Genomic DNA, 14,916 nt, shown 5'->3' on the forward strand with positions numbered 1-14,916 from the left:
CCGAGTGCAAGGCGAGAGGAGTTTTGAAAGTGGGCAGAGTGGCTTCGGGTACAAACGCGAATGGGTTGTTTTGAGAAAAACCGGTACGGGTTGTTTTGCTCCAGGCGCAAGAAGAGGGGAGTTTGAAGAACGGGTAGAAAGGAGGATGCCTTGCGCTTACACCTTACCATACCCCGAGCAACGCGGGACAAGGCGAGGTAAACGGCGCAAAAGGCACGTAATTTCGCTTCAATAACATAGCTAACTTTGAAAGCATACACTACAGTCAAGGAGCGGAGCAGCTGAATATAAAATTAGATGTAGACTGAAAGAAGCGAGGGAATTTAAGAACGCCGGACGAGGAACTCAAAGCCCTGAATGAAATGAAAACTATGCACGCATGAGAGAATTCTAATTTATTATACGAGGAAATTTGATTTCTTATCAACGTGACTTTTTTTAACGGTGTGTGTAGGTATAGTAGTGTCGGCAGCTGTCTCTAAAGAATTCGCTTGCAACGGAAAAATATTTGCGTTATGAAATCAGAACCCCCTGAGGCGCTATCACGTGTCCGAGGACGTTAATTGAACTTTTTTAGTTTTCACGTTCTGTGAAAAAGAAACATTGTGAGCGAACGTAAAATAGTCACGTGGCAGACTTTTCAATCTAATATGGCTGAAAAAAAATAACGAAGCGGACGATAATGATATAACACTCCTTTCTCCATGGCAGGTCGAAGGGAAGGCATCGAAGTGAGGCTGTAAGGATTGGCCGGAAGGGAAGAGAGGGGAAAAATAGTCCGTATAAATAACCGTTAAAACCAAGGAAAATTTTTATGCGCTCATTGTTTATCTCTTATCCTGCTTCTGGCAGGGAGAGGGGCAGAGACGTTTACTGAATAAGCAGCAACAACCAACAGCAACGATAAATGAATGAAGGAAAAGAGATGATGGCATGGGGTGGTTCCCCGCAATAGTCGCATGACGCTTTAATATGAGAGGATGAATTAATGGTGAGCGAGAAGAGGTCACAGGTCGAAGTTTTGTTTCGACCTCTTCGAGGAAGCCGGTATCTTGAACGGAAAGGAAAGAGGGAGCGAAGAGCCCCGTGCTGATGCGCAGGGCTGCTTCATGGGCCAAGGACTTTGGGAAAGCTGAATGGTCTGTGCGTGGTCCAGGAGTTCAAGTTGACGTCGAAGCAAGCAGCAGCAGCTAATTCTGTCGTCCCTCAAAAGAGTTTTGTTGTTGAGCACCTTGGGCCTGTCCGTATTTCTTATTGCTTTCTTTGTCAACGATCACAACGAGACACTGTCATCGCCACTGCAGTCGATTGTAAGATTTGTGCTGCTGCTTACTCCATCCGTGGCCTTACACAAGGAGTTGGAAACACAGAGCCAACAAAAAACGAATACGAACGGCCTAGTAGGCTTCGCTAACTTTGTGTCACTGCAACTCCAATGGGGTCTCCTCCAAGAGCTTGTACATCGAGCACAAGTGCAGTTTCAAGTCGCCAGACTCTCCGTTTCCTTTTTCGTGTTTTTAACTTCTCGGACGTCAATGTACAGGATTCTCAGGATAGGAAAGCCAAGCTTCTGTAGTTTTCTTTTTGTTGCAACAACACGTATGTCAGGATTGTAGACGAAGAGGACGGAGAGAGCGCCCGAGCGACACACGGTCAGGTGACCGGGACGGAAGGAAAAGGGCCGCGAGCCGTGACGACGGGCAGTCCACCAAGAGCCGTGACACCAAGGAACACGGAGCTCTGGACTTCGGGTCTTCTGGTTATTAAAGGTCTTCTGGTTACAAACAGATCTGTATTCTTGACTACGTGGAACTTTTTTTTTTTTTTAATGTAACGACAACAACCACACGTACGACGATGGGGCGAGTTATTTCAGTGTGAATACCTGCAGCAACAGCAACACCGGTTTTACATGCATAGCATAGTCTGTTCCTGGTGCCATGACAGAGAGATCCACATATTGGCAACATGTGGAACGGTTAATCGAATCGACTACTGATTGAATTGCCTTTACGTCGCTTTCATTTTTGTACATTACTTTGTGATGAGCGGGGCCAAACGAACAGCTGAAGCAAGACTTGTGCAATGATATTAGACGCGCTGCAAGAACCTGTAGTTCACCATTTCTACCTGGATGCCCTGTTCTATTTCTTTCTCTTTGTTCAGTGCTTCGTACATCAGCATCCGAAAGAGTTAAAATGCTTAGTAATAGCACCGAGGCGTGGCGTTCACACCAGCGATATTCCTCAGCATAATCCAGCGTAAGATGCGCAAACTTCTGCTACCACGTGAGCATTCAACGCCATGTCTTTTCGTGCTCTTCTGACCGTGGGGAATATCCGGCGGATCAGCCACGAGACATTCCGCAGCAGACTACAGGACCGATGCTGTTGTCTGCTACGTTAGTAGTACTAGCAGCACGCCACTGCCGACATTGGGGCACCATACTATTCTTCAGCGTAAGACGTGGCAGAACTGCTACAGCGTGAGCACCTTCTGCCTCTTCTTCCACTAGAATATTCCGTGTGGATTTCTCTCGTATGAATACATGCTTACGAGAAAATTGTTAAAAATTGGGCTGTTCGGTGCAGCATACTTTAAAAGCGATAAAACCCCCGTGCCGGGGAACAAGTCAAAAGACGACACAACACACAGGCACAGACTGACGAACAAGGATTTAACCCAAGCAGCACAAAGGACTGGGATTCGGCTGGGAACGTAACGGGGATGATGGGTTCGAGGTGGCCGATATCGCCGTCACGAGCCCGACTGCTTCCCGACTATGTGAGGGGGAAGAATTGAGGGAGAGGGAAACTACATAAAATTATTTCCCGATAGATCCCCGTTCGTGTCCCGGTCAGAATTCTTTCCCGATAGATTCCCGTTTGCGTCCCGGCCAGGATTCTTTCCCGATGGATCCCCGTTAACGTCCCGATCTGCTGTGGTGTACTGGCTAAGTATTTCTTCCCGCTCGTCTCCCGATGTTTATGCAGATTCGGTAACACGTGATCGGATGGTACAGCTCGAGACAAAGTTTCTGAAACACGGGTTTTCTGTATTGGACTTTTCCCAGCCACCTTTGGGAAATGCTTGTTGAGCAGAATCCTTGGGGATTCTGTTCAACAAGTGTTCCCCTTAGGCCGCAGGGGAGGCGTAGAGAAGTGAAATACAAAACACCCGTGTTTCAGAAACTTTTGTCCCAAGCTGTACGAGACAGTGAAGCATCCCTTCAGGAAGGAATTTGGCTGTCTGGTATGAGGTAACTCTTTCAAACATTGGGCTGCAGTTCACTTCATGTGTTGTGTTGTGTTGTATGACGGAAAACATGCACACGCAGCACCCTGAACAGAAGTATTAATGGAGCCTCACTGCAAAGCACGCAAGTACAAGATACTCGGGAAGAGTCGGCCACGCCCGAACGAAACGACCGAATCTCCCGAATCGAAAAACTCACGTGAAACGAAACGAAGAGAGCTTTAGCAAGTCGAACTGATCGGACGAAAACCGCTGCACCGAAACCCGCAAAGACTACGCTGGAGCTCCCTGCATTTGGGCTACCGCGACTGCCATCGCCATCATCTTTGTTTTGGTTGTCATTGCTGGGTGCAAATGGCCGGCGTGTGTGTTCTTAATGTTTCTGAGCAACAAGTTTTGCAAAGTTTGGTTCGGAGGGAGTATGGAACGCCGTTTTGTGGTCAACGTGGCCAGAGTGCCTCAAAAGTACTCCTGCCGCATTCTGGTCACTGTTATAAATGTGAATCCCTGCCACCATCAGCAGCTTTTAAGTAGATTCATGGCACATGAGGAACCTGCGATGTACACCATCGCACACAGTCAAGAAAAATGTAGCATTTAACCTTGCTTTCCTTCATTATAACAAACAAAAAAAAAGAAAGAAAGAAAGAACACTAGAGAAAGGGTCGGCAAAACAGTGAGTGTTTTGTTGTTTTTGATTCTATTGATCTCTCACTGTCAGGTTGCACTGCCGATCTGTTCACAATCATAACTAACTAATACCTTAGCTTTGGCCAATCTCATGTTGCAATTTTGCTTCAAACACAACATTCAGGGATTCTTATGAAAACAGCAGCATTTCTGAAAGATCCTGGAACGGCCACAATCTCAAGAGGTAGTACGATTCTACCCGTCGTCATATTTCGTCCGCCAAGCCATTGCGCGGAGATGTTGGCTCCATGCCCATTTCAACACAGGCTCACCCGCGCTCGCTCGCGCGTCGTCGCTTGTCTTCCATGCCACCAGCCAGCGCTGCGCGCTGCCTGTCGCGCATGCGCTGTTCTTGTTGGCTTCGCTTTGGCTGCTGTAACGGTCGTTTCTCGTCGCCGCGTGTAGTTCGCGTAATTGCGAGCGTTCCAGCAAGTCTAAAGCGTTTTAGAGGCTTTGTATTGTTGTTCTCACCTGGTGCTGTCGTTCTTGCAACCCGTCTGATATTGCAACTGTCTGTAAGTGGAAGCGTTTCTTCTAACCGCGAGCAAACCAGTCGGTCTCGTTTGACATGTCAAAGAGTGAAGACGCTACCTTGCATGTGAAGCCAAATCGTTCTTCGCCTTCAGGATTATTGCCGTTTCAGGTGTGTAATTAATATAACTCTGAAGTAATATGTTCGACTGCGCCATGCATTCTCATTGTTCGTTTTACTCTATTTGCAGGGATCTGCGCAACGACAGAGAGATAGAACGCCAAGTGAAGTCGACTGTGTACTTTGTGCAGACGGTATGTCATATGTCTCTACACTGCTCTACATATAGGTGTCCTGCCATCGTATTTTCTGGAACGATATTTCTTGCAGGTTCAGCGTGTATGACGCAGCGGCCTTCAGCAAGAGAAACTCAAGCACCGTGTTCAAATGCAGTGGGGACTCTTGCTGGCCATGACAACGCTTAGAAGTGCTTTTTCGGAAGAAGGACAAGTTGGACCGGAAATGAGGACCTAGGTGTGCTCTTTTGCGCTGTTGTTCACCGTTCGATCATTACCAGTTTTTGTGCCCCCGTGAGTTCAACGCTTAGGTATGTTGATGATAAATGGATATGCGTTAAAAGGTACGTACTCCGGAGTGGTGAATTGTTCTGGTGAAGTGATTCGTTGCTGCTATCTCCTGTTTCGTGAGGGTTCTTGTCGGTACTCATATACCGCAGGCATGAGGGGCTTTCTTTGCAGAACATTTCAGTAAACCAAGACTGCAGCATTTTCAAGATTGCCATAACCAGCATCAATGCAGCTCTCATGTCAACATCAGCATCAAGACAGCTCTGATGTGAGCATCAGCCAGCGCAGCTCTGATGTTAACATCATCAGAGCAGCTGTGATGTTAACATCAGACCTGATGTCGCTTTTTTTTTTCAATAGGGATGCTTCTCCTTGACCATGTTTTTTTTTTGCTTATTGACGTTTTTGTGAAGGAACGCTGAATATGCGCACACCATTGACTGTCAGCTCTAGTCCCGGTCAGCTGTCATTTTTTACAGTTTTCGTTGTAGTAATTGCTAGTCATTTGCACCAAAGGCGCTGGATGTGAACTATTTTCTCTTTCCTGGACTTGCATTTCTCCCAGTCGTTGGCTTTGTCATTTTTTCATAATTTAAATTTTCTCTTGGTAACTCTTGAGTTTCGTAATCCCTACGCTGTGCATTTTACCATTTTTGATAAAGCTCATTCCACGTACCGTGCACATACTATTTTGTGCTGAAGTGCAGCAATTGTTTCGTTACGTCTAATGTTACATGCCATTCATTTTTGTGTCTGGGCAGTACTGAAGCGTGAGCAGATAGGCAGACTGCCTATTACTGCATAACTTCGTTTTCTTTGAGGCACCACCACTTGGACAGGCAGACCGCCTCTTGCTGTATACTTTTTCTTTCTTTTGAGACACTGTTGACGTGCGAGTGGTTACGCAGGCAGGCTGCATATTACTGTATACCATTTCCCACCATGCAGCAATTTTACCGTTACGTCTAATATTAATGCTACAAGCCGTTCATTTCTTCCAGGGCCATTGCCGAAGTGCAAGTGGTTAGGCAGACTGCCTACTACTGCATACCTTTTTTGTTTCCTTTCAGAGACCACCTCTTACTGTGTACGTTCCCCCCCCCTTTTGAGACACCATTGAAGGGCCAGTGGTTACGCAGGCAGGCTGGATATTACGGTAGACCATTTCCACCCTTTTCTTTTCAGGCTACATTGGCAATGACAGTAGTTATGCGGACATGCTGCATATTTCTGTATACCCCTCTTTTTTTGTTTTTCATTTCAGACACAATTGGCATGCATTGGATGATGCAGGCAGACTGCTTAGTGTACACCACTCGTCGTTTAGTCTATTGAGGTGCTCCAAGTGTTGTGTCAGTCTATTTCCTCTCCGAAAATAAAATGTTGGGCTCTACACACACTGTTTACACTCAAAATTATTGTAATTATTAAAAATAAGCATATTAATGCCAAAATATGCATGGGGGGGGTAAATATGCATGGGGGGAGCCCCTGCCAGCATTATCGGGGATCCGCCGGGGACCTGCTGGGACCGAATACTTGCTGCCGATGTCGGTCCTTAATCATCCCGGTGTTGCAAACTGGAGGAAGGACCGGTATCGGCTGGTGGCATGCCCCCGACTTTGTAGGATTCTTTCCCGATGCTGGACCGGCTTCACCCCGGTCCTTTGTGCTGCTTGGGAATATTATCAAACCTGGTTTATATCCTCTAACCTAACCAACAACGCCCTCTTCAGCAAGGTTCCCAATCACACCCTCAGCATGCCTAGTGACTTTAGCTTTATCAAAAGCACAGGTCTTATCTTGCGTCCCTCCTGTTTGAATCTTCCAAAAACTTCTCGACTAGAGCAGTTATCAGCACTGAAGGCACACTCACACACCTGGACCCCGCATATTTTATACTTAAAGCTTCACGATATAATAAAGCACCGCCCTTATTACTCTTATATAAAATTTTTGTCTCATGGAATTTAGCAACACAACCTTGGCAACTTTTTAAATGCTCAACCATACCCCCTGCTAACCGAATAACGATGTTCCTTTAACCTAACATTAATGCACCGGGATGTTTGCCCAATATATTCACGCCCGCATCTAAACGGTATGCGATAAACAACCCCAACTATACAGTCCACAAACTGATTTTCATGACTTATAGAGCACCGAGGTTACTGCTCCTGATTTACCTTCCTAATCAGTGATCTTAAGCCGGGTTTTTTTACGAAAGACTACTTCAACGCTGTACTTGCTAGCTACTTTTTTTATCCTGTGGGAGGCTTTATGGGTATATGTAATTACCCCAAAGTTCATTCTTTCAGGGCTTTCGTTTTTTTTGCCACTACTTATTTCTCTGACGATTCTGTTTAAGATATCCCTAATGATGCTCTCAGGATATCCTGCTTCTTCTAACCTCTGAATTTGCTCTATACAACCAGCTTTCAGCAGGTGGATGCAGCACCTGCTCAGAGCGTTATTAATTACGCATCTAGCTACACCATTTTTTACGGTCTTTGAAATACAGGACCCATACGGGGTTAAAGGCTTTTTACATCTTTGTTTGTACTGCCAACAAACACCTGTAGCATGCGCAAAGATAGCAAGGTCAAGAAATTGCAACCTCCCCTGTTCCTGTGTCTCCAGGGTAAACTTCAAACCTTCCCCACTTTTTTCAAAAATTTCTTTGACTTCATTTGGGACACATAAGAGAAAATCATCCACATATCTCATGATAGTTAACATGCCTAATTCGCTGCAGCTACCCATAACCTTCCTATCAATTTTTGCCATAACCAAGTCGCTAATTATGGGCGCAATACTTGAGCCTATACAAACCCCTGTCCTCTGTCTGTAAACCTTTCCGTCTACCTCCACCAAGGTTGATTCTAAGTACAGACTAAGTAACTGTAAGAACTGTTGTACAGAGCAACCAGAGGAATTTTGGAATTTTACACCTCCAAACAATTCAATAGCCTCTTCAACGACTTCAAACATTACCTTTTTCGGCAGACTATAATACAAATCAACAACATCTAAAGAAAAGAATTTAAATTCTTGGTTCTCTATAGTTTTTAAAAAATCCACAACTTCACAGGCATTTTTTACCCGGAAAGGATCATCAACAGTCAAAAGTTTAAGGTTATCCTGTAAAAACCTGCTAACTACACCCTGCCAGGTATACTTTTCACAAATTATAGTACGAAAGCGAAAGCCCTTTTTGTGTAATTTTACGGTATGAAAGGCCTCAAGATACTGACTTTGTGCTTTTTTTATCAAATGGGCCACTTTGTATGCTTGTAAGTATGCTTACGAGCACATGCGTATACAAGCGCAAGCAAAGCTCTTGAGACGCAGGTGGACTCCTTGGAGTTGGACTTCTTAGCATCGAAAACATAAATATTGTCGTTCAGTATGTTCAAGCATTCCAACGTCTCTGTAGACGAACGCAGCTGCGGGTATACCTAGGGTACTTGTAAGCGATTGCACGCTCTGTTTGCATTCGCATACGTACGCAACATATTAACATATTTCAATACTGGAGTGGGGGCCAGGCTGGGATGCAGTTACGAAATAGGCGCAGCATGCTGCAAGGAGGGGAAGAAGTAAGTTAGAGATCAAGCATGTGTCAAAGAGCGATGGAGAGATAAGTATGGAAAGAGGTAACATTTCCTTGAGTTTGAGGGACACACAATACGAAGACGCACAATAACACACAATACTCTTCGTATTGTGTGTTCCTCAAACTCAAGGAAATGTTACCTCTTTCTACAGTACACCAGCTCGCTTGCACCATTCTAATTTGCTCATCAAGATAAATATGATAAGAATGATCATCCTGGCGAAATATCACGGACGCGTCATGCGAGCTGATGAGAGGGCATCTCATCAGCTCGCATGACGCGTCCGTGATGGGCAAACCAGTTCGCTTTGGTGAACTCGTTCATTCCGTTCAGTTCGGTTCACTGAATCGTTCAAAAGCATCGTTAATTCGTTCACCTCTTCGTGACGTCATAACATCATGTGACCGACTCCAACGGCGAGGTCAGCGGCCAGCTCGCTGAAGTCACGCGAAATTTTTCCGGCGCCTTTCGGAATACGTCGTCTGATACCATGTTTTCTGGAATTACGAGGGGTGAACCCGGACTTTCTTTCTCCTGAGTGTACAAATGCTACTTCTTTTTCGTCATTTTCACACGCGACAGGCCTCCGCGTTCACCATGTGGTGGTTCAAAGTTTGTGCAACACAGAAGACACGTGCTGGACAAGATGTGCCGACAACGGGGTGAGCGCGCACATCGAACAGCGAATTCCCATGAAGTTTCTCGTGAATGAAGGCGTAAAGTCATCTAAAAAAAAAAGTCATCTCAGGCGTAAAGTCATTCACAGAAGACTTCAGGCTCAGTATGGCCACGATACATTCAGCCGCAGCAAAGCGTTTGAGTGGTGCAAACGGTTCCGAGACGGTCGTACATCAGTGCAGGACGATCCCGGCCGGGGCGGTTCAGAGCCCAGTGTCAGAGTTCCTGAGAAGATCCAACTTGTGGAGCGCCTGATCCTCAAGGACAGACATATAACATGTCTCGAACTGGCTTGAAAGACGGACCATTCTGTGGGAACGTTGAACACTATCATTCATGAACACCTACAGTTTCGGAAAGTTAGTGCCCGTTGGGTCCCGAGACAGCTCTCAGTGTTTGACCGGCAGAGAAGACTGGAAATCTCCCAATAGCTAAGGTACCGTTTCGACACTGAAGGACAGCCGTTCCTTGATCGCATCACCACGTGTGATGAAAGGTGGGTGCGCTATTTCACTCCTGAGTCTAAACGCATGTAGAGGATGTGGTGTTCCTCTACATGAGTCCTGACTGGCGACGATAGAATGTTCCAGCGGGCAGATGTGCGTGGCCTCACGCTAGGACTGTGCCGGTAGAACTGGCTGCCAGGCGCAGTATTGTGCGGCAGCAGAGGCGCGTCGTCGTCGTCGTCCACGGGCCGCCACATTAATCCCACCCCCACCCCAGACGCGGAGCGGTGCATGCGGTCGAGGTCCGCGTCGATACCATGAAGAGGAGAATGAGGACGACTCGTGGATGGTAGTCGACTGGAGACACGGCTTGTGATTCTAGCTGCTGATGCAGAAGCAGCGGGATGGCGGGAACAAGGGCGCTGCGAAACGGGCGGGTTCCGGTGATGAGATGTGAATGCTGAGTGCTTGACTGCTTGGACGCTTGAGTGGTTGCTGATTGTGTTGAGCGGCGCTGAGTGCGTTGTGTGGCGTTGAGTGATCGTTGCTGCGTTGCTTGTTGAGTGCGTTGCTGAGTGTGCGACAGTACCGCGACCGGTACGTAAGCGTGGATGCAGTTTGTCGCCAGAGAAGTGCCGGGGAGGACCATCGTGAAGCAGGTGGAGGCCGGAAACTGAACTTGCTGTGATCACCCTGCGGGTCCCCGGTGGAACTGGGGTCCCGGTGCGACTTGCCTGCCAGAGGATGGTTCGCTGCTGCTTTGCCGAAGAATTTAGGATGATGAATGGCCGAATTACGACTAACATGGTGTTCGTTGTTCGGGTCACCAAATGTAGTGGGTGACCAAATGTACTGGGTGTAGTGTGCCGTCACGAAATGAAAAATAAAACTAAGTTCTTGCCTGTAACTTCATTTTACTTTTGCGAAAAATGAAAAGTCCCGGTTTTACTTGAATACCCCTCGTATGTTGTAAGGGCAGCTACATCTTTTAGACTTCGATAGTATCCGCTTTTACTTGCCTATACGCAGGGTTGAACGTGCCCGACATGTCATCGATATGTGCACATCATGTAATAAATGTGTACTGAATCGATGGCCGAACACTCGCCGACTTGTTCGTTCAATACTGCGCTAAATGTGACAGTCACATGCAGGTAATATGTGGTCAAAGCGTCGTGCAGGTCTGTGACCTTCCCTCGCTGTCTCACGAAGAAAAGAAACAATTCATTCTCTTGCTCTGTAATTCTCTCGTAGTTCACATTTTTTCACTTCACTTCAGTCGCCGCCATTTCAGCCTCTAGCCACTGCGCATGCGTTCAACACTCTTAACCAGCTTTACAGCGGCGAACAAATATATGGCGACACAGTCAACTGGAGAAACGAGAAACTGTGAAACGCGGGCAAACGGCGATGTGTCGTGCGTGAACTTTTGTGAACTGGTGAACGAGTACGTTCGACGATAATGAACTGGTTCATTCAGTTTACCCCATGATTCGTTCACTCTGAACTGTTTATTCGCGAACGACACATCAAGAGCATTCTCCTGTTTGCTCCTCCCTGTGGGTGCAGGCACGCTTCCGGGTCTCGCGAGAAAATACGTATAACTCTGGAAATGCGCCAATTTCAAGCGAAACGGCTCGCATGAGCGTCGCTTTCAGTGAAACTGCTCCTGCGACACATATTTGTTTCAATTACGCCGGCGCGTGAATTCCGCTTTGTCCTGTGCGAACGTGGGATGCCACACTTGAATTGCGCACGGCCTGGAAGCAATGAACATCACGCGTTCCGTAAAGAAATTCCCCCGGCAGACCTGTTCGAGTACCAATCCCGGTGCTGGTGTCCCAAGAGTCATCTGCCGTCACTCACTCTCTCTCTGATTCGTTTATACAAGCTGGCGGTGGTAGTGCGTTGCGTCACGATGTTACGGAACATTCTGCTTTCCTGTACACGCCTTCATGCTCTCTAGAAGAAGGACGGCGTCAAGAACGGCGCCGATATCATTTAAACAAAACGACCGTGCAGAAATCGGTAAAATATAAACACGATAACCGCATAGGGCAATGGTGGTGTAGAGATTCCAAGGTGGTGGTGGTGGTGATGGTAATAACTATAATAATAATAACTATAATAATAATACATGAAGATAACGCTACGATAATAATGAGGTCGTGCTTTAGTACATCGTCCAGACATCATGCTAAACCTGCAAGTCATTTTTTAAGAAGAAATACAAGCACAATTGAACCTCTGTATGCAATAAGGGGATAAGTCGACTTATCTCCTTTTTACTATTTTTGCTGCAATTACATCTACGTACCAGTATGTACCTGCCAAAGAAAATTTAGGACCGTATTGTAATTTACTGACCCGCTACAGGAGGGTAAGAAACGGGAAATGCATGCGTGTCAGTGGGACTGATCATCAGATGAGGCCCCTTTTGTCGGTTTGGGATTTTTCGACTTATCCCCTTATTGCATACAGATGTTCCATTGTGCTCAAATGTAGCAAAAGCTTTAGAAACGCGAAGACCATGTTTACAAAAGCCTCGCAGGAAGAATGTCGTGTCGCGGCGTTATCAACTTCAGTGAACTGCCACTGCCAGATGGAAATAAGGCATTCCAAGAACGGCGCTAGTGACAAAAGAAAAGTGAAAACCCATCCAGCAAGTTGAGCAAAACGCTTAGTCGGCTTCTCGCACGTATTTGTCCCATCCAGGATACGTTATGAAAAGTCAACAGCATCTGCGCTTGTAAAATTAAATATGAAACCACGAGCATTCATCTCGTTTCAGTAGACGCAGTTGGAAAAGCCGGGGGCGTGACGGAAAAGCAAAAGGCTTTTTAATGAAAAAGCATTTGGCAAAAACGGCGCCTGAATGAAAAAAAATTCATGTAGTAGTGCAATCTATTTTGAAGTTGAAGTTCTTTTCTTAGAGGTTCCAGCGGGGCATGCATTCTCATGAAAGCTCGGAATTTTTGTGGCTTTGAGTTACCTTGGCTCTCCCTTTTTCCTCTCCGCTTTCGGAGAAAAACGTTGAACACTGAAATATCGTAATTTCCGCCGCATAACGCGCGTGCAATACGGCGGAATTTGACCTCCAAGGCCTTTATGTGCTGCATGGTGCGTGTTATACATGGTATTTTCTGTTACGGGCAGCAAGTTTTGATACATAGATTGCGGGTTCGAACCCTGGACGAGGACTCAGGCAAGTAATTGGTGGCCGGGTACGAGTTGCCCAGGTACGCAGTCTTCCACGACGGGCGCTAAAGACAGTGTGCCGAGTGCTGAGATTCCGGCGCACGATCAACTGTGGCGTCGCTCAGGATCATAGGCCTTGCGACGTAAAGCCATGAATTATCACAAATTATTACCATGCGATAATTCACCTCAACGCGATGCTTCCTTGTTTGCCAGATATGAGCACAGAGTGACTGAGCTCGTACGTGTTTTTACGCTGGTGCACAGAAAGTGCGGCACTTTTATGTCTAATGTACGGTTGGTAGTTCGTTATGCGCGTGATCATCTGGAAATTATGGTAATCTCTATATAACGAGCACTGCTTGATCCAGAGTTTTCTATAGCGTATAAGTATATATAAGTTACAGTTATAAAGTCACAGCACATCGTGGCACAATATCCAGCCGATCTTGGGCCAAGATATTGTACTGCGTGGGTGAATTCTTTACCACAGAACTATACGGACGGGCTGCTGTGCATGTGCAGTAGGCATGAAGCGCGTTCCATACTATCCCATAGTAGCGCTCAGAATAGTTGTAGTCATAAAACTCAATTTATTTATAGGTGTAAACAAGGAAACAATCATAACAGGTACCAAATCATGCAGGTAGTCCCATACTATCCCATTGCAATGCAAATTATAGTAAATGAAAAGATAACCCGCGAATTTAGGATTAAATTTCACGACATAAGGATTAAAATTGGCGGCACGATGATTAAATGTTATGGAAGAAGGATTAAATCCCGCGGAATAAGGATTAAAAGTGGCGACGTGAGGATTACATTCCACGGTACAAGGAGTAAATTCCACGGTACAAGGATTAAATTCCACGGTATAAGGATTAAACACGACGGAAAAACCTGTAGTCTTGTCGATAATGTACATACATACAGGGTGTGATTTTTTGAGTTGCACCGAGCTTTACAAAATTAATAAATAAAAATAAAAGAAGAAGGAGAATTGCACTAGGACACTTTCCATTTTGTCATTAGGTTATTGGGCTTGGCGGCCATTAGGAATATGATCGCTTGTGCAGTGAGGTGGATAATTAACAAATAATTTAACTTACCTTTTTAATTGGATGTTTTCAGGGAAATGCGAGACAGCACAATTGGAGGAAGTCATTATTTAAAGAGGCTCTGTTTCTTTAAAATCCCAAAACGCGCACGCACATTAAGATATCCATTGCCAAGTTGTGCTATGCGAATCAGCCAAAACCGAAACAAAGCGCGTGTCAGCCGCGAAGAGAGTAGAGTTCATTCCATGACAATCACGTGCTTTGGAGTGATTAAACTTATCGGAGTAGCCGCTGATCGGCCGGATTCCCCTCATCCGTTGGACTCTGGTATTTATTATTTCGTCTTCCTTTTACTTTTCTCTTTTTTTTCGGGAGTGGAACTTGCCGCCTAATAATCTGAGTGGGCAGACTTCACTTCTTTCTTTTTGAATGTCATCCCCCCCCCCCCCCCACCCGCACAGCCAGATAACCAGGACGTTGAGGCCCTACCTTTGCAGCACAGACGCTTTTAGGCATTCATTTTTCCCCAAAACTATACAGGGTGTTTAAAAAAACGTGTCATTCGGACTTTATAGAAAAACGGGGCGATGGAAAAATACGGGATAAACGGCACTTGTGTGGCAACTGAATTTGCCATCTTGCAAAAGTATTTCCATTTGATTTTAATTAAAATAAATTGAATTTCTTTAATTGACCTCCAAAATATCCCAAGTCAACCTAACGTTTTTTTTTTTTTTTTACAGAATTAGAGAGCCCGTAGCGAACTTAGTCAGATCCACCAAGAAATCCGCTCGATATTGCAAATGGAACCGCCCAAAAAAAAAAGTCCCGAAATTGAGGCTTCAAAGTTTCGGGTGTTCAACGGCGCACCAAATCACACGCAAAGATTCGTGGAGAGGAAGACTGAAAGTGTTC

General features: G+C 45.8%; 1 long non-coding RNA gene across 3 annotated transcripts; it reads left to right on the forward strand.

Moving 5' to 3' along the window:
- Positions 1 to 3,309: 3,309 nt before the first annotated feature.
- LOC135394564 (uncharacterized) lies at positions 3,310 to 6,399 on the forward strand. Of its 3 annotated transcripts, none has more exons than XR_010422938.1 (4): positions 3,310 to 4,588; positions 4,668 to 4,731; positions 4,808 to 6,160; positions 6,269 to 6,399. It is a non-coding gene; the product is annotated as an uncharacterized LOC135394564 (long non-coding RNA). The 3 variants fall into 3 exon arrangements; XR_010422939.1 differs by having other exon boundaries at positions 3,311 to 4,588; positions 4,808 to 5,272; positions 6,075 to 6,399; XR_010422937.1 differs by having other exon boundaries at positions 4,808 to 6,399.
- The last annotated feature ends 8,517 nt before the right edge of the window (positions 6,400 to 14,916 follow it).

This window comes from Ornithodoros turicata, chromosome 5 (genome assembly GCF_037126465.1).
Source record: "Ornithodoros turicata isolate Travis chromosome 5, ASM3712646v1, whole genome shotgun sequence".
In the NCBI taxonomy this organism is placed as follows: Eukaryota; Metazoa; Arthropoda; class Arachnida; order Ixodida; family Argasidae; genus Ornithodoros; species Ornithodoros turicata.